Genomic DNA, 20,538 nt, shown 5'->3' with positions numbered 1-20,538 from the left:
GATTGATGAAGCCATCATGGACGTCTTGTATTGACGAAAATGTCCTTCCACTAAACAAACATCGTCAGAAAACCTACAATAAATACAGAAAAATATGATCACCGACGTCAAGTCTAGAACTTGAACCCGGGTAGGATAATTTCACCATAAGAAACCTAACCATCTAAGCTACACTCAGTTTTCCCTTCTCTATGCCCGCATTTCTGTTGCAACTTGGGAAAGGTTTCTTTTGACTCCTTTAATCACCCCTGGTTTTTTGAACGGTTGGTCATGCGTTGTTGAGGCCTTCATCCTTTTTCTTCGCATTTGTGGCAGTTGTCCTCGTCTTTTTATCCGAGGAGGATATATTTCAACTGACTCTTCGATGTTTATGTGTTATTATCTTATTGTTAAATTATGCAAAATCTTACATTTATTTGGATTAATCTACTATCAAATTGTCAGAAAGGCAGAATTGCATGTATAATATTTGTGAATGAAGGAAATTACTTGAACCTAAAATAACATGAAGAAAAACCAAGCGTGAATATCTTCCCGAATCATGAAGACACATAAAAGAGTGGAGCTAGAGGACCCATGCACCCTAGCAGTGTATCTTGGCCACAGCCGCGCGGAGGCTTTCAAAGGCTCTCCTTTTACAGAAAGATATTGTGGCAATCCTTGTGCTTGGAATCAGAATTTGGATGCACAAGGGGGTCGAAACATACCCTAAATTGGCGATGTTTCGCTATGGCGGTGACGTCGGGTTGATTGACGCTGGTGACGAAGAAATCCAGTGGCTAGGGGTTGCTGGAGGTTGAGGCGATTGTCTGGCAACGTGGTGACGGCAGAGGCAAGTTGCGGCACTAATAGCTAGGTTTGAAGAATGTTCCAAAACCGTTTGTGGGTGGACATATACTCGCGCACTGTCGGTCAGACCAACTGGAACAATTCGGTGACATTGAAATGAACAACTCCTCTCTAAAGAGAGATGCCTCTAGTGAAATATGACCCCTCGGGTCTGTCTTCTTTTATTGCATACACCATTACAATTTACTTTCTTTGATGTACCATTTTTATTATTTTATCTATCTGTCATTCCTGAAGGAAATATGCCCTAGAGGCAATAATAAAGTTATTATTTATTTCCTTATATAATGATAAATGTTTATTACTCATGCTAGAATTGTATTAACCGGAAACATAATACTTGTGTGAATACATAGACAAACATAGTGTCACTAGTATGCCTCTACTTGACTAGCTCGTTGATCAAAGATGGTTAAGTTTCCTAGCCATAGACATGAGTTGTCATTTGATTAACGGGATCACATCATTAGGAGAATGATGTGATTGACTTGACCCATTCCGTTAGCTTAGCACACGATTGTTTAGTATTCTGCTATTGCTTTCTTCATGACTTATACATGTCCCTATGACTATGAGATTATGCAACTCCTGTTTACCGGAGGAACACTTTGTGTGCTACCAAACGTCACAACATAACTAGGTGATTATAAAGTTGCTCTACAGGTATCTCCAAAGATACTTGTTGGGTTGGCGTATTTCAAGATTAGGATTTGTCACTCCGATTGTCGGAGAGGTATCTCTGGGCCCACTCGGTAATGCACATCACATAAGCCTTGCAAGCATTGCAACTAATGAGTTAGTTGCGGGATGATGTATTACAGAACGAGTAAAGAGACTTGCCGGTAACGAGATTGAACTAGGTATTGAGATACCGACGATCGAATCTCGGGCAAGTAACATACCGATGACAAAGGGAACAACATATGTTGTTATACGGTTTGACCGATAAAGATCTTCGTAGAATATGCGGGAGCCAATATGAGCATCCAGGTTCCCCTATTGGTTATTGACCGGAGACATGTCTCGGTCATGTCTACATAGTTCTCGAACCCGTAGGGTCCGCACGCTTAAAGTTTCGATGACGGTTATATTATGAGTTTATATGTTTTGATGTACCTAAGGTTGTTCGGAGTCCCCGATGTGATCACGGACATGACGAGGAGTCTCGAAATGGTTGAGACATGAAGATTGATATATTGGACGACTATATTCGGACACCAGAATGGTTCCGGGGGTTATCGGATATATACCGGAGTACCTGGAGGTTACCAGAAGCCCCCGGGGGTTTAATGGGTCTACATGGGCCTTAGTGGAGAAGAGGAGAGGCGGCCAGGGCAGGCCGCGCGCCCCCTCCCCCTCTAGTCCGAATTGGACAAGGAGGGGGGCGGCGCCCCCCCTTTCCTTCCTCTCTCTCTCCTCCTTCCCCCTTCTCCTAATCCAACAAGGAAGGAAGGGAGTCCTACTCCGGTGGGAGTAGGACTCCTCCTGGCGCGCCCCTCCTGGCCGGCCGCCTCTCCCCCCTTGCTCCTTTATATACGGGGGCAGGGGGCACCCCATAGACACAACAATTGATCATTGATCTTTTAGCCGTGTGCGGTGCCCCCCTCCACCATAGTCCACCTCGATAATATCGTAGCGGTGCTTAGGCGAAGCCCTGCGTCGGTAGAACATCATCATCGTCACCACGCCGTCGTGCTGACGAAACTCTCCCTCAACACTCGGCTGGATCGGAGTTCGAGGGACGTCATCGGGCTGAACGTGTGCTGAACTCGGAGGTGCCATGCGTTTGGTACTTGATCGGTCGGATCGTGAAGACGTACGACTACATCAACCACGTTGTGCTAACGCTTCCGCTTTCGGTCTACGAGGGTACGTGGATACACTCTCCCCTCTCGTTGCTATGCATCACAATGATCTTGCGTGTGCGTAGGAATTTTTTTGAAATTACTACGTTCCCCAAAAGTGGCATCCGGGCCTGGTTTTATGTGTTGATGTAATATGCACGAGTAGAACACAAGTGAGTTGTGGGCGATATAAGTCATACTGCTTACCAGCATGTCACACTTTGGTTCGGCGGTATTGTTGGATGAAGCGGCCCGGACCGACATTATGCGTACGCTTACGCGAGACTGGTTCTACCGACGTGCTTTGCACACAGGTGGCTGGCGGGTGTCAGTTTCTCCAATTTTAGTTGAACCGAGTGTGGCTACGCCCGGTCCTTGCGAAGGTTAAAATAGCACCAACTTGACAAACTATCGTTGTGGTTGTGATGCGTAGGTAAGAACGGTTCTTGCTCAGCCCGTAGCAGCCACGTAAAATTTGCAACAACAAAGTAGAGGATGTCTAACTTGTTTTTGCAGGGCATGTTGTGATGTGATATGGTCAAGGCATGATGCTAAATTTTATTGTATGAGATGATCATGTTTTGTAACCGAGTTATCGACAACTGGCAGGAGCCATATGGTTGTCGCTTTATTGTATGCAATGCAATCGCCCTGTAATGCTTTACTTTATCACTAAGCGGTAGCGATAATTGTAGAAGCATAAGATTGGCGAGACGACAACGATGCTATGATGGAGATCAAGGTGTCGCGCCGGTGACGATGGTGATCATGACGGTGCTTCGGAGATGGAGATCACAAGCACAAGATGATGATGGCCATATCATATCACTTATATTGATTGCATGTGATGTTTATCTTTTATGCATCTTATCTTGCTTTGATTGACGGTAGCATTATAAGATGATCTCTCACTAAATTATCAAGGTATAAGTGTTCTCCCTGAGTATGCACCGTTGCAAAAGTTCTTCGTGCTGAGACATCACGTGATGATCAGGTGTGATAGGGTCTACGTTCAAATACAACGGGTGCAAAACAGTTGCACACGCGGAATACCCAGGTTAAACTTGACGAGCCTAGCATATAACAGATATGGCCTCGGAACACGGAGACCGAAAGGTCGAGCGTGAATCATATAGTAGATATGATCAACATAGTGATGTTCACCATTGAAACTACTCCATCTCACGTGATGATCGGACATGGTTTAGTTGATATGGATCACGTGATCACTTAGAGGATTAGAGGGATGTCTATCTAAGTGGGAGTTCTTAAGTAATATGATTAATTGAACTTAAATTTATCATGAACTTAGTACCTGATAATATCTTGCTTGTCTATGTTGTTGTAGATAGATGGTCCATGCTGTTGTTCCGTTGAATTTTAATGCGTTCCTTGAGAAAGCAAAGTTGAAAGATGATGGTAGCAATTACACGGACTAGGTCCGTAATTTGAGGATTATCCTCATTGCTGCACAGAAGAATTACGTCCTGGAAGCACCGCTAGGTGCCAAACCTACTGCAGGAGCAACACCAGATGTTATGAATGTCTGGCAGAGCAAAGCTGATGACTACTCGATAGTTCAGTGTGCCATGCTTTACGGCCTAGAACCGGGACTTCAACGACGTTTTGAACGTCATGGAGCATATGAGATGTTCCAGGAGTTGAAGTTAATATTTCAAGCAAATGCCCGGATTGAGAGATATGAAGTCTCCAATAAGTTCTACAGCTGTAAGATGGAGGAGAATAGTTCTATCAGTGAGCATATACTCAAAATGTCTGGGTATAACAATCACTTGATTCAGCTGGGAGTTAATCTTCCAGATGATAGCGTCATTGACAGAATTCTTCAATCACTGCCACCAAGCTACAAGAGCTTCGTGATGAACTATAACATGCAAGGGATGGATAAGACAATTCCCGAGCTCCTCGCAATGCTAAAGGCTGCGGAGGTAGAAATCAAGAAGGAGCATCAAGTGTTGATGGTCAACAAGACCACCATTTCAAGAAAAAGGGCAAAGGGAAGAAGAAGGGGAAGTTCAAGAAGAACAACAAACAACTTGCTGCTCATGAGAATAAACCCAAGTCTGGACCTAAGCCTGAGACTGAGTGCTTCTACTGCAAACAGACTGGTCACTGGAAGCGGAACTGCCCCAAGTATTTGGCGGATAAGAAGGATGGCAAGGTGAACAAAGGTATATGTGATATACATGTTATTGATGTGTACCTTACTAATGCTCGCAGTAGCACCTTGGTATTTGATACTGGTTTTGTTGCTAATATTTGCAACTCGAAACAGGGACTACAGATTAAGCGAAGATTGGCTAAGGACGAGGTGACGATGCGCGTGGGAAATGGTTCCAAAGTCGATGTGATCGCGGTCGGCACGCTACCTCTACATCTACCTTCGAGATTAGTTTTAGACCTAAATAATTGTTATTTGGTGCCAGTGTTGAGCATGAACATTATATCTGGATCTTGTTTGATGCAAGACGGTTATTCATTTAAATCAGAGAATAATGGTTGTTCTATTTACATGAGTAGTATCTTTTATGGTCATGCACCCTTGAAGAGTGGTCTATTTTTGTTGAATCTCGATAGTAGTGATACACATATTCATAATATTGAAGCCAAAAGATGCAGAGTTGATAATGATAGTGCAACTTATTTGTGGCACTGCCGTTTAGGTCATATCGGTGTAAAGCGCATGAACAAACTCCATACTGATGGACTTTTGGAACCACTTGATTATGAATCACTTGGTACTTGTGGACCGTGCCTCATGGGAAAGATGACTAAAACGCTGTTCTCCGGAATTATGGAGCGAGCAACAGATTTGTTGGAAATCATACATACAGATATATGTGGTCCGATGAATATTGAGGCTCGCGGCGGGTATCGTTATTTTCTCACCTTCACATATGATTTAAGCAGATATGGGTATATCTACTTAATGAAACATAAGTCTGAAACATTTGAAAAGTTCAAAGAATTTCAGAGTGAAATAGAAAATCATCGTAACAAGAAAATAAAGTTTCTACGATCTGATCATGGAGGAGAATATTTGAGTTACGAGTTTGGTCTTCATTTGAAACAATGCGGAATAGTTTCGCAACTCACGCCACCCGGAACACCACAGCGAAATGGTGTGTCCGAACATCGTAATCGTACTCTACTAGATATGGTGCGATCTATGATGTCTCTTACTGATTTACCGCTATCGTTCTAGGGTTATGCTTTAGAGACGGCTGCATTCACGTTAAATAGGACACCATCGAAATTCGTTGAGACGACGCCTTATGAACTGTGGTTTGGCAAGAAACCAAAGTTGTCGTTTATTAAAGTTTGGGGCTGCGATGCTTATGTGAAAAAGCTTCAACCTGATAAGCTCGAACCCAAATCGGAAAAATGTGTCTTCATAGGATACCCAAAAGAGACTGTTGGGTACACCTTCTATCACAGATCCGAAGGCAAGACTTTTGTTGCTAAATTTGGAATCTTTCTAGGGAAGGAGTTTCTCTCGAAAGAAGTGAGTGGGAGGAAAGTAGAACTTGATGAGGTAACTGTACCTGCTCCCTTATTGGAAAGTAGTTCATCACAGAAACCGGTTTCTGTGACACCTACACCAATTAGTGAGGAAGTTAATGATGATGATCATGAAACTTCAGATCAAGTTGTTACTGAACCTCGTAGATCAACCAGAGTAAGATCCGCACCAGAGTGGTACGGTAATCCTGTTCTGGAAGTCATGTTACTAGACCATGATGAACCTACGAACTATGAAGAAGCGATGGTGAGCCCAGATTCCGCAAAATGGCTTGAGGCCATGAAATCTGAGATGGGATCCATGTATGAGAACAAAGTGTGGACTTTGGTTGACTTGCCCGATGATCGGCAAGCCATTGAGAATAAATGGATCTTCAAGAAGAAGACTGACGTTGACGGTAATGTTACTGTCTATAAAGCTCGACTTGTTGCGAAAGGTATTCGACAAGTTCAAGGGATTGACTACGATGAGACTTTCTCACCCGTAGCGATGCTTAAGTCTGTCCGAATCATGTTAGCAATTGCCGCATTTTATGATTATGAAATTTGGCAAATGGATGTCAAAACTGCATTCCTGAATGGATTTCTGGAAGAAGAGTTGTATATGATGCAACCGGAAGGTTTTGTCGATCCAAAAGGAGCTAACAAAGTGTGCAAGCTCCAGCGATCCATTTATGGACTGGTGCAAGCCTCTCGGAGTTGGAATAAACGCTTTGATAGTGTGATCAAAGCATTTGGTTTTATATAGACTTTTGGAGAAGCCTGTATTTACAAGAAAGTGAGTGGGAGCTCTGTAGCATTTCTGATATTATATGTGGATGACATATTATTGATTGGAAATGATATAGAATTTCTGGATAGCATAAAGGGATACTTGAATAAAAGTTTTTCAATGAAGGACCTCGGTGAAGTTGCTTATATATTGGGCATCAAGATCTATAGAGATAGATCAAGACGCTTAATTGGACTTTCACAAAGCACATACCTTGACAAAGTTTTGAAGAAGTTCAAAATGGATCAAGCAAAGAAAGGGTTCTTGCCTGTGTTACAAGGTGTGAAGTTGAGTAAGACTCAATGCCCGACCACTGAAGAAGATAGAGAGAAGATGAAAGATGTTCCCTATGCTTCAGCCATAGGCTCTATCATGTATGCAATGTTGTGTACCAGACCTGATGTGTGCCTTGCTATAATTTTAGCAGGGAGGTACCAAAGTAATCCAGGAGTGGATCACTGGACAGCGGTCAAGAACATCCTGAAATACCTGAAAAGGACTAAGGATATGTTTCTCGTATATGGAGGTGACAAAGAGCTAGTCGTAAATGGTTACGTTGATGCAAGCTTTGACACTGATCCGGACGATTCTAAATCGCAAACCGGATACGTGTTTACATTGAACGGTGGAGCTATCAGTTGGTGCACTTCTAAACAAAGCGTTGTGGCGGCATCTACGTGTGAAGCGGAGTACATAGCTGCTTCGGAAGCAGCAAATGAAGGAGTCTGGATGAAGGAGTTCATATCCGATCTAGGTGTCATACCTAGTGCATCGGGTCCAATGAAAATCTTTTGTGACAATACTGGTGCTATTGCCTTGGCAAAGGAATCCAGATTTCACAAGAGAACGAAGCACATCAAGAGACGCTTCAATTCCATCCGGGATCTAGTCCAGGTGGGAGACATAGAAATTTGCAAGATACATACGGATGTGAATGTTGCAGACCCGTTGACTAAGCCTCTTCGACGAGCAAAACATGACCAGCACCAAGGCTCCATGGGTGTTAGAATCATTACTATGTAATCTAGATTATTGACTCTAGTGCAAGTGGGAGACTGAAGGAAATATGCCCTAGAGGCAATAATAAAGTTATTATTTATTTCCTTATATCATGATAAATGTTTATTATTCATGCTAGAATTGTATTAACCGGAAACATAATACTTGTGTGAATACATAGACAAACATAGTGTCACCAGTATGCCTCTACTTGACTAGCTCGTTGATCAAAGATGGTTATGTTTCCTAGACATAGACATGAGTTGTCATTTGATTAACGGGATCACATCATTAGGAGAATGATGTGATTGACTTGACCCATTCCGTTAGCTTAGCACACGATCGTTTAGTATTATGCTATTGCTTTCTTCATGACTTATACATGTTCCTATGACTATGAGATTATGCAACTCCCGTTTACCGGAGGAACACTTTGTGTGCTACCAAACTTCACAACATTAGTGGGTGATTATAGAGGTGCTCTACAGGTGTCTCCAAAGGTACTTGTTGGGTTGGCGTATTTCGAGATTAGGATTTGTCACTCCGATTGTCGGAGAGGTATCTCTGGGCCCACTCGGTAATGCACATCACATAAGCCTTGCAAGCATTGCAACTAATGAGTTAGTTGCGGGATGATGTATTACAGAACGAGTAAAGAGACTTGCCGGTAACGAGATTGAACTAGGTATTGAGATACCGACGATCGAATCTCGGGCAAGTAACATACCGATGACAAAGGGAACAACGTATGTTGTTATGCGGTTTGACCAATAAAGATCTTCGTAGAATATGTGGGAGCCAATATGAGCATCCAGGTTCCGCTATTGGTTATTGACCGGAGACATGTCTCGGTCATGTCTACATAGTTCTCAAACCCGTAGGGTCCGCACGCTTAAAGTTTCGATGACGGTTATATTATGAGTTTATATGTTTTGATGTACCGAAGGTTGTTCGGAGTCCCGGATGTGATCACGGACATGACGAGGAGTCTCGAATGGTCGAGACATGAAGATTGATATATTGGACGACTATATTCGAACACCGGAATGGTTCCGGGGGTTATCGGATATATACCGGAGTACCGGGAGATTACCGGAACCCCCCGGGGGTTTAATGGGCCTACATGGGCCTTAGTGGAGAAGAGGAGAGGCGGCCAGGGCAGGCCGCGCACCCCCTCTAGTCCGAATTGGACAAGGAGGGGGTGGCGCCCCCCCTTTCCTTCCTCTCACTCTCCTCCTCCCCCCTTCTCCTAATCCAACAAGGAAGGGAGGGAGTCCTACTCCCGGTGGGAGTAGGACTCCTCCTGGCGCACCCCTCCTGGCCGGCCGCCTCTCCCCCTTGCTCCTTTATATACGGGGGCAGGGGGGCACCCCATAGACACAACAATTGATCATTGATCTTTTAGCCGTGTGCGGTGCCCCCCTCCACCATAGTCCACCTCGATAATATCGTAGCGGTGCTTAGGCGAAGCCCTGCGTCGGTAGAACATCATCATCGTCACCACACCGTCGTGCTGACGAAACTCTCCCTCAACACTCGGCTAGATTGGAGTTCGAGGGACGTCATCGGGCTGAACGTGTGCTGAACTCGGAGGTGCCGTGCGTTCGGTACTTGATCGGTCGGATCATGAAGACGTACGACTACATCAACCGCGTTGTGCTAACACTTCCACTTTCGGTCTACGAGGGTACGTGGACACACTCTCCACGTGATTCCTTTCTATGGGACTCAAGAACCCGAGGAGTATCTCGAGTGGGAGCGCCTAATGGACGACTACCTCACGCTACATCAAGTTCCTCCCGAAGATCAAGTGAAGTGCGCCTCAAGAAACTTCCGCGACTACACCTCGACATGGTGGCTTTACACACCTTCGGAGGGCTACGACATGAGTTGGCCCAAGACGAAGAGAGCTTTGCGGCGAGAGTTTGTGCCTCCAACCTACACGGAACAACTTCGACGCCAATTGGAGAACACCATCCAAGGATCCAAGTCCATCGACAAGTACTTCAAGGAGATGAAGAATGCCTTGCGACGAGCCAGCGTGGATGACCCCATTTCGATGAAGTTCCACTTCATGATGGGATTGAACAACGACATCTCCAAGACTATCTTCCTCGAGAACTACAAGTCCTTCGACGACAACTATGTTGGTGCTCTCAAGGCGGAACAAGAACTCATGAAGGCAAAGGCTTCTCGACCCCAAGCACACTTCTCGAAGACCAAGCTCCCACACGATGAGCATGAGGCTAGTACCACCACGATGTCCAAGCCCGACGAGCTCCAAGACGATGCTCCCAAGTTCGACTTCGCCGCCATCCCTCTTTGTGGCATTGATGATGCCGAGTCTACTTCGACTCTTTTTCAAGATGGTGCGGCAACGAGTACAACTACGGATAACCTCAAGGACCAAGCTTTGGAGGCGAGCGACAAGGTGGCGAGCAAGGATGATGCTTCCATCTTTGGAGGCAAGAGTGATGATGTGCCATCTTCGGCCTTCATCCAGGGCGACGATGACGAGATGATCGAGCATGGGATTTTCCCTTCGGTCATGGAGGAGAGCGATGATGTGCCATCTTCGGCCTTCATCCACGGCGACGATGACGAGATGATCGAGCATGGGATTTTCCCTTCAGTCATGGAGGAGAGCGATGATGTGCCATCTTCGGCCTTCATCCACGGCGACGACTACGAGATGGTTGAGCATGGGATTTTCCCTTCGACCACGGCGATGTATGATGACTTGAGTGACTTGTGCCACCATATTGAGAGTGAGCGTGACTTCACCACTAGCCCCATATATGATGAGTTGCCACAATCCCCATGTGAGGAGAGCTCCAACCCCCACCACTTGAGTGAGATGAGTGACTCCACCATATGTGACTTTGAGTGCACCTATTTTGAGGGAGTGAGTGAACCACCACATAGAGAGAGTGAGATAGTTGATAGGTCTCATGAGGCCATTTGCATTTCTAACAACTTGACCTCTACCTCTATTGTGTCTTCTCATTTGGTGCTAGGTCCCATATATGATGACGCGCCGATTTGCGACGACTTCATCCTCCCTTTGGACAAGACGATGGCCATGGTGGAATATGATGCACCCCCACATGGTTCCATCAAGATGTAGATGATGACCACCATTTGGTCTTTGCCACCTCACCTACACCACTTGAGTGGAATGAACAAGGTAATAAAGGTGAAGGTGATGCTCTAGTCCCACCAGTGGACATTCTCGACTTTGATTGCTTGCATGATGTTGATCCACCTATTGTCATGCTTCATGCTAGTTCGACTTCCCCATGCGATGATTTACCCATTTATGATGAGTTTGACGATCGCCATGTGGAGTCTATTAGTTGTAATGCCATGTTACATAGGATTTCTTGTGATAATTCTCCTGGTCACATCATGTTTGACAATCCGCTTGACTTGTCATATGCTATGCATGAGATCAACAATATGTCATATTTACAATCTCTTCATAGTGACTATGCATATGCCATTAAGATAAACCCAATTTGCACATATGGCATAGATGACAAGCCCATGGTTATTGGCATTTGCTTTTCTTGTGATGATATTGATTTGCATCATGTATCTCATATGCCATGCCATGACCACCTAGCTTCGGATATGCATTGTTTTGGATGTTGTCCATTTTCTCCATATGATGTTTCCAACATTGCTCATGAGGAGACCCCCATAGTTTCCTCATCCATGTTAGGAGATTTTGATCCATCCCATTCATTGCATGATCCCAATACTTGTGTGCACAATATGCTCCCCATGAATAAACATGCTATTGATGTGCCATATAATTGTATGCTCAATTTGTGTCCCCATCGTGTCATACATAATAACTATTATTTCATGATGGATGACATGTTCTTATACCATGCATCAAATTTCTTTGAGCGATGCTTATCTTGTGCTAATTCACACGTGCACATACACATCATGATGGATGATGTGTTCATCTACCATGCGCATACGTTCTTTGTGTTGTTGTGTGCATGTGTAGGATACGTGGACTTTGTGTCGACTTCCACGTCACGTGAGTTGACCATTAGAGCTCTTAAGAGTGAGCCTCATACATTCTACCATGACGCGCTTCTACACCGCTTTTGCTTGTGTTTCGGCATTGTGAAGGACGCACAAGGACATGCTTTCAAGGTGATATCATTCTCTTTTGAGAACCCCCAAACCATGAGCATGGATATTGTGGATCATACTACTTGTGTTGCTTGCACCATGAGACTTATTGTTCATCTTGGACCACTTGATTGCACACTTGTTAGAGATCTTGCTTCGACTTGTCATTTTCACCGTTCCATGCATCATGATATATATGCCTTGTGTGTTGCATCCAATCCTTGGATTACTTGTTCCTCTCACATGTTTGGTTGCAACAATGTCATCACTTCACACATGCCATGTCCCATTGATTGCTACATACTTGACTTGATTGCCTCACACATGATGAACAATTGCTCTTTCTATTGTGTTGAGTGCCATGACCTTGATTATGCTCAATTTATGTGCATACATGCCATGACACAATCCCTTGTCACACCTTATGCTTTGCATGATGACGACACTTGTTTGGTGAATCACCTCTTGAATGCTTGGTTTTGCACTAACGCTAACCACATTTGTTTTTCCAAGTGTTTGTTGTCTTTGCTCCTTTTGAAGGAATCACATGACGGTGCGACATTGGAGAGTGCCCATTTCGAGCTTCAAGATGACAAGCACTTGGTGAGCGTCAACTACTACACGGCGACGCCATCTCTTTCCCATGGTGATTTGGTTTTCGATCCGAGGTCGGATATTTACCAAGGGGGAGGGGATGATGCGGAGCATCCTACGGACATCACCATGTCAAGAGTCCATTTGGCAAGTGACACGTGCGACATCTACTTCACACACATAAAGGTGAATCATCTCCTTTACACGTGTTCACTTGACCCCTTCGAGGATGGTATACTACTTGACACCCCTCTCGTGTGCATGCATAGGTATTGTCGGAACGCTACGGACGTCGAGGAGGAGTGCAAGCGCCAAGGAACACCTACACCATCCACGAGGGAAGCATGGAAGAGAAGACGGAAGAAGCGGATCAGCCAAGTCCGGGATGAGCGGTACTACCGTCCACACCAAGCGGTACTACCGCCTACAAGCGGTACTACCGCCCGATGTCCGATACTACCGCCCCGCCTGTGTGCGCAGCCGCGGGCCTTTGGCCATGTATCCCTTTCCCACTTACCCCTTCGTGGCTTAGACTATAAATAGACCACCTCCACCTCCTTTCTAAGGATAGCTAAGAATAGACACCAATCATAGAGCTTAGCTCATGTACCTCCCCTTGTGGGATTCCTCTTGAGAGAGAAGACTCCGTTGGAGTACAAGACCTCCTCTTGGAGAAGCTCCTTTTGGATATCAAGCCCTCCTCTTGGAGAAGGATCCCCATCATAGGATCATCAAGACCTCATCTCCTTTGGATTTGGGATGAACTTTACCTTGTATCTTTCCCTTTGTTGTTCTTGTACCTTTGTGGATCTTGTGTGATTGTGAGTCTAGTGGATGTGTGATTGGACTTGTTCTTGAGTGTTTTCTCTCTTGTGTTCATCTTGTTCTTGGGGATTCCCCCTCCAATTCGTGAAAGATCTCCACTTAGGGTTCCACCCTACAACAGTGTCCCTAGTATGCCTCTACTTGACTAGCTCGTTAATCAAAGATGGTTAAGTTTCCTAGTCATAGACATGTGTTATCATTTGATGAACGGGATCACATCATTAGAGAATGATGTGATGGACATGACCCATCCGTTATCTTAGCATTATGATTGTTTAGTTTTATTGCTATTGCTTTCTTCATGACTTATACGTATTCCTCTAACTATGAGATTATGCAACTCCCGGATACCGGAGGAACACTTTGTGTGCTATCAATTGTCACAACATAACTGGGTGATTATAAATATGCTCTACGGGTGTCTCCGAAGGTGTTTGTTGGGTTGGCATAGATCGATATTAGGATTTGTCACTCCGAGTATCGGAGAGGTATCTCTGGGCCCTCTCGGTAATGCACATCATAATAAGCCTTGCAAGCAATGTGACTAATGAGTTAGTTACGGGATGATGCATTACGGAATGAGTAAAGAGACTAGCCAGTAACGAGATTGAACTAGGTATGATGATACCGACGATCGAATCTCGGGCAAGTAACATACCGATGACAAAGGGAATGAGGTATGTTGTTATGCGGTTTGACCGATAAAGATCTTCATAGAATATGTAGGAGCCAATATGAGCATCCAGGTTCCGCTATTGGTTATTGACCGGAGATGTGTCTCGGTCATGTCTACATTGTTCTCGAACCCGTAGGGTCCGCACGCTTAATGTTCGATCACGATTTGTATTATGAGTTATGTGATTTGATGATCGAAGTTTGTTTGGAGTCCCGAATGAGATCACAGACATGACGAGGAGTCTCAAAATGGTCGAGAGGTAAAGATTCATATATTGGAAGGTTGCATTCGGACATCGGAATGGTTCCTAGTGATTCGAGTATTTTTCCGGAGTACCGGGAGGTTACCGGACCCCCCGGGAGAAGTATTGGGCCTATTGGGCCTTATTGGAGGAGAGGAGAGAGGCCACGTGAGAGGGGCGCCCCCCCTTGCCCAAATCGAATTGGACTAGGGGAAGGGGCTGGCCCCCCTCTTTCCTTCTCCCTCTCTCTCCCTTCCCCTTTTCCCTCTCCGGCGGAAGGAAGGAGGGGGGCCGAATCCTACTTGGACTAGGAGTCCAAGTAGGACTCCCCCCTTGGGACGGCCTCCTCCTCCCCCCTCCTTTATATACGTGGGAGGGGGGCACCCCAAAGATACACCAAGTCTTCTCTTAGCCGTGCGCGGTGCCCCCTCCATAGTTACACACCTCGGTCATATCGTCGTAGTGCTTAGGCAAAGCCCTACGCCGGTAACTTCACCATCATCGTCACCACGCCATCGTGCTGACGAAACTCTCCCTCATCCTCAACTGGATCAAGATCTCGAGGGACGTCATCGTGCTGAACGTGTGCAGAACACGGAGGTGCCGTACGTTCGGTACTTGGATCGGTTGGATCGTGAAGACGTTTGACTACATCAACCGCGTTACTAAACGCTTCCTCTTTCGGTCTATGAGGGTACATGGACACACTCTCTCCGCTCGTTGCTATGCATCTCCTAGATAGATCTTGCGTGATCGTAGGAATTTTTTTGAAATACTGCGTTCCCCAACAGTGGCATCCGAGCCAGGTCTATGCGTAGATGTTTTATGCATGAGTAGAACACAATGAGTTGTGGGCGATAATAGTCATACTGCTTACCACCAATGTCTTACTTTGATTCGGAGGTATTGTTGGATGAAACGGCCCGGACCGACATTACATGACCGCGTTCTTGAGACTGGTTCTACCGACGTGCTTCGCACACAGGTGGCTGGCGGGTGTCTGTTTCTCCAACTTTAGTTGAATCGAGTTTGACTACGACTGGTCCTTGTTGAAGGTTAAAACAGCACACTTGATGAAAAATCGTTGTGGTTCTGATGCGTAGGTAAGAACGGTTCTTGCTAGAAGCCCGTAGCAGCCACTTAAAACTTGCAACAACAAAGTAGAGGACGTCTAACTTGTTTTTGCAGGGCATGTTGTGATGTGATATGGTCAAGACGTGATGAGATATAAATTGTTGTATGAGATGATCATGTTGTGTAATTGTTATCGGCAACTGGTAGGAGCCTTATGGTTGTCGCTTTATTGTATGAAATGCAATCGCCATGTAATTGCTTTACTTTATCACTAAGCGGTAGCGATAGTCGTAGAAGCAATAGTTGGCGAGACGACAACGATGCTGCGATGGAGATCAAGGTGTCAAGCCGGTGACGATGGAGATCATGATGGTGCTTTGGAGATGGAGATCAAAGGCACAAGATGATGATGGCCATATCATGTCACATATTTTGATTGCATGTGATGTTTATCTTTTATGCATCTTATTTTGCTTAGTACGGCGGTAGCATTATAAGATGATCCCTCACTAAATTTCAAGGTATAAGTGTTCTCCCTGAGTATGCACCGTTGCTACAGTTCGTCGTGCCGAGACACCACGTGATGGTCGGGTGTGATAAGCTCTACATTCACATACAACGGGTGCAAGCCAGTTTTGCACGTGCAGAATACTCGGGTTAAACTTGACGAGCCTAGCATATGCAAATATGGCCTCGGAACACTGAGACCGAAAGGTCGAACGTGAATCATATAGTAGATATGATCAACGTAGAGATGTTCACCATTGAAAACTACTCCATCTCACGTGATGATCGGACATGGCTTAGTTGATATGGATCACGTGATCATTTAGATGACTAGAGGGATGTCTATCTAAGTGGGAGTTCTTAAGTAATATGTGTTGGGGAACGTAGTATTTCAAAAAAAATCCTACGATCACACAAGATCTATCTAGGAGAAGCATAGCAACGAGCGGGGAGAGTGTGTCCACATACCCTCGTAGACCGAAAGCGGAAGCGTTTAGTAACACGGTTTATGTAGTCGAACGTCTTCGCGATCCAACCGATCCAAGCACCGAACGTACGACACATTCACGTTCAACACACGTTTAGCTCGATGACGTCCCTCGTGCTCTTGATCCAGTTGAGGCCGAGGGAGAGTTCCATCAGTACGACGGCGTGGCGAGGGTGATGATGAAGTTACCGGCGTATGGCTTCGCGTAAGCACTACGACGACATGACCGAGGTGTGTAACTGTGGAGGGGGGCACCGCACACGGTTAAGAGAAACTTGTGTGTTCTAGGGTGCCCCCCGTATATAAAGGAGGGGAGAGGGAGGCCGGCCGGCCCCTGTAGGGCGCGCCAAGAGAAGGGAGTCCTACTAGGACTCCAAGTCCTAGTAGGATTCCACCTCGAAGAAGGGGGAAGAAGGAAGGAAGAGGGGGTAGGGAAGGAAAGGGGGGCGCCGCCCCCTTCCTCTAGTCCAATTCGGACCCAGGGGGCGGCCAGCCCCTTGTGGCCCTTCCTCACTTCCCACTAAGGCTCATCAAGGCCCATTAGTTCCCCCGGGAGGTTCCGATAACCCTCTGACACTTTGATAATTGTCCGGTACCTCTCGGAACTCATCCGGTGTCCGAATAACATTGTCTAATATATTAATCTTTATATCTCGACCATTTCGAGACTCCTCGTCATGTCCGTGATCTCATCCGGGACTCCAAACAAACTTCGCTCACCAAATCACATAACTCATAATACAAATCATCATCGAACGTTAAGCGTGCGGACCCTACGGGTTCGAGAACTATGTAGACATGACTGAGGCACATCTCTGGTCAATAACCAATAGCGGAACTTGGATGCTCATATTGGCTCCTACATATTCTACGAAGATCTTTATTGGTCAAACCGCATAACAACATACGTTGTTCCCTTTGTCATCGGTATGTTACTTGCCTGAGATTCGATCGTCGGTATCATCATACCTAGTTCAATCCCGTTACCGGCAAGTCTCTTTACTTGTTCCGTAATGCATCATCCCGCAACTAACTCATTAATCACATTGCTTGCAAGGCTTATAGTGATGAGCATTACCGAGAGGGCCCAGAGATACCTCTCCGGTACACGGAGTGACAAATCCTAATCTTGATCTATGCCAACCCAACAAACACCTTCGGAGACACCCGTAGAGCATATTTATAATCACCCAGTTACGTTGTGATGTTTGATAGCACACAAGGTGTTCCTACGGTATTCGGGAGTTGCATAATCTCATAGTCAGAGGAACATGTATAAGTCATGAAGAAAGCAATAGCAATAAAACTAAACGATCATTATGCTAAGCTAACGGATGGGTCTTGTCCATCACATCATTCTCTAATGATGTGATCCCGTTCATCAAATGACAACACATGTCTATGGCTAGGAAACTTAACCATCTTTGATTAACGAGCTAGTCAAGTAGAGGCATACTAGGGACACTCCGTTGTCTATGTATTCACACATGTACTAAGTTTCCGGTTAATACAATTCTAGCATGTATAATAAACATTTATCATGATATAAGGAAATATAAATAACAACTTTATTATTGCCTCTAGGGCATATTTCGTTCAGTCTCCCACTTGCACTAGAGTCAATAATCTAGATTACATAGTAATGATTCTAACACCCATGGAGTCTTGGTGATGATCATGTTTTGCTCATGGAAGAGGCTTAGTCAACGGGTCTGCAACATTCAGACCCGTATGTATTTTGCCAACTTCTATGTCTCCCTCCTTGACTAGATCGCGGATGGAATTGAAGCGTCTCTTAATGTGCTTGGTCCTCTTGTGAAATCTGGATTCTTTCGCCAAGGCAATTGCTCCAGTATTGTCACAAAAGATTTTCATTGGACCCGATGCACTAGGTATTACACCTAGATCGGATATGAACTCCTTCATCCAGACTCCTTCATTTGCTGCTTCCTAAGCAGCTATGTACTCCGCTTCACATGTAGATCCCACCACGACGCTCTATTTGGAACTGCACCAACTGATAGCTCCACCATTCAATATAAATACGTATCCATTTTGTGACTTAGAGTCATCCGGATCAGAGTCAAATCTTGCGTCGACGTAACTATTTACGACGAGCTCTTTGTCTCCTCCATAAACGAGAAACATATCCTTAGTCCTTTCCAGGTATTTCAGGATGTTCTTGACCGTTGTCCAGTGATCCACTCCTGGATTACTTTGGTACCTCCCTACTATACTTATAGCAAGGCACACATCAGGTCTGGTACACAACATTGCATACATGATAGAACCTATGGTTGAGGCATAGGGAATGATTTTCATTTTCTCTCTATCTTCTGCAGTGGTCGGGCATTGAGTCTCACTCAACTTCACACCTTGTAACACAGGCAAGAACCCTTTCTTTGACTGATCCATTTTGAACTTCTTCAAAATCTTATCAAGGTATGTGCTTTGTGAAAGTCCAATTAAGCATCTTAATCTATCTCTATAGATCTTGATGCCCAATATGTAAGCAGCTTCACCGTGGTCTTTCATTGAAAAATTCTTATTCAAGTATCCTTTTATGCTATTCTGAAATTCTATATCATTTCCAATTAACAATATGTCATCCACATGTAAGATTAGAAATGCTACAGAGCTCCCACTCACTTTCTTGTACAAACATGCTTCTCCAAAAGTCTGTATAAAACCGTATGCTTTGATCACACTATCAAAGCATATATTCCAACTCCGAGAGGCTTGCACTAGTCCATAAATGGATCGCTGGAGGTTGCACACTTTGTTAGCACCTTTAGGATCGACAAAACCTTCTGGTTGCATCATATACAACTCTTCTTTAAGAAATCCATTAAGGAATGCAGTTTTGACATCCATTTGCCAAATTTCATAATCATAAAATGCGGCAATTGCTAACATGATTGGGACAGACTTAAGCATCCCTACAGGTGAGAAGGTCTCATCGTAGTCAACTCCTTGAACTTGTCGAAAACCTTTCACAATAAGTTGAGCTTTGTAGACAGCAACATTACCGTCAGCATCCGTCTTTTTCTTGAAGATCCATTTATTCTCTATGGCTTGCCGATCATCGGGCAAGTCAACCAAAATCCACACTTTGTTCTCATACATGGATCCCATCTCAGATTTCATGGCCTCAAGCCATTTCGCGGAATCTGGGCTCATCACCGCTTCCTCATAGTTCGTAGGTTCGTCATAGTCTAGTAACATGACGTCCAACATAGGATTACCGTACCACTCTGGTGCGGAACGTACTTTGATTGACCTACGAGGTTCGGTAGTAACTTGATCTGAAGTTTCATGATCATCATCATTAACTTCCTCACTAATTGGTGTAGGAATCACTGGAACTATTTCTGTGATGAACTACTTTCCAATTCGGGAGAAGGTACAATTACCTCATCAAGCTACTTTCCTCCCACTCACTTCTTTCAAGAGAAACTCATTCTCTAAAAAAGATCCATTCTTAGCAATGAATATCTTGCCTTCAGATCTGTGATAGAAGGTGTACCCAACAGTCTCCTTTGGGTATCCTATGAAGACACATTTCTCTGATTTGGGTTCGAGCTTATCAGGTTGAAGCTTTTTCACATAAGCATCGCAGCCCCAAACTTTAAGAAACGACAGCTTGGGTTTCTTGCCAAACCACAGTTCATATGGTGTCGTCTCAACGGATTTAGATGGTGCCCTATTTAACGTGAATGCAGTCATCTCTAAAGCATAACCCCAAAAATGATAGCGGTAAATCAGTAAGAGACATCATAGATCGCACCATATCTAATAAAGTACGGTTACGACGTTCGGACACACCATTACGCTATGGTGTTCCAGGTGGCGTGAGTTGTGAAACTATTCTGCATTGTTTCAAATGAAGACCAAACTCATAACTCAAATATTCTCCTCCACGATCAGATCGTACAAACTTTATTTTCTTGTTACGATGATTTTCCACTTCACTCT

Source organism: Aegilops tauschii, chromosome 5 (assembly GCF_002575655.3).
Source record: "Aegilops tauschii subsp. strangulata cultivar AL8/78 chromosome 5, Aet v6.0, whole genome shotgun sequence".
Classification (NCBI taxonomy): Eukaryota; Viridiplantae; Streptophyta; class Magnoliopsida; order Poales; family Poaceae; genus Aegilops; species Aegilops tauschii.
Note: the sequence above shows the minus strand (reverse complement) of the source record.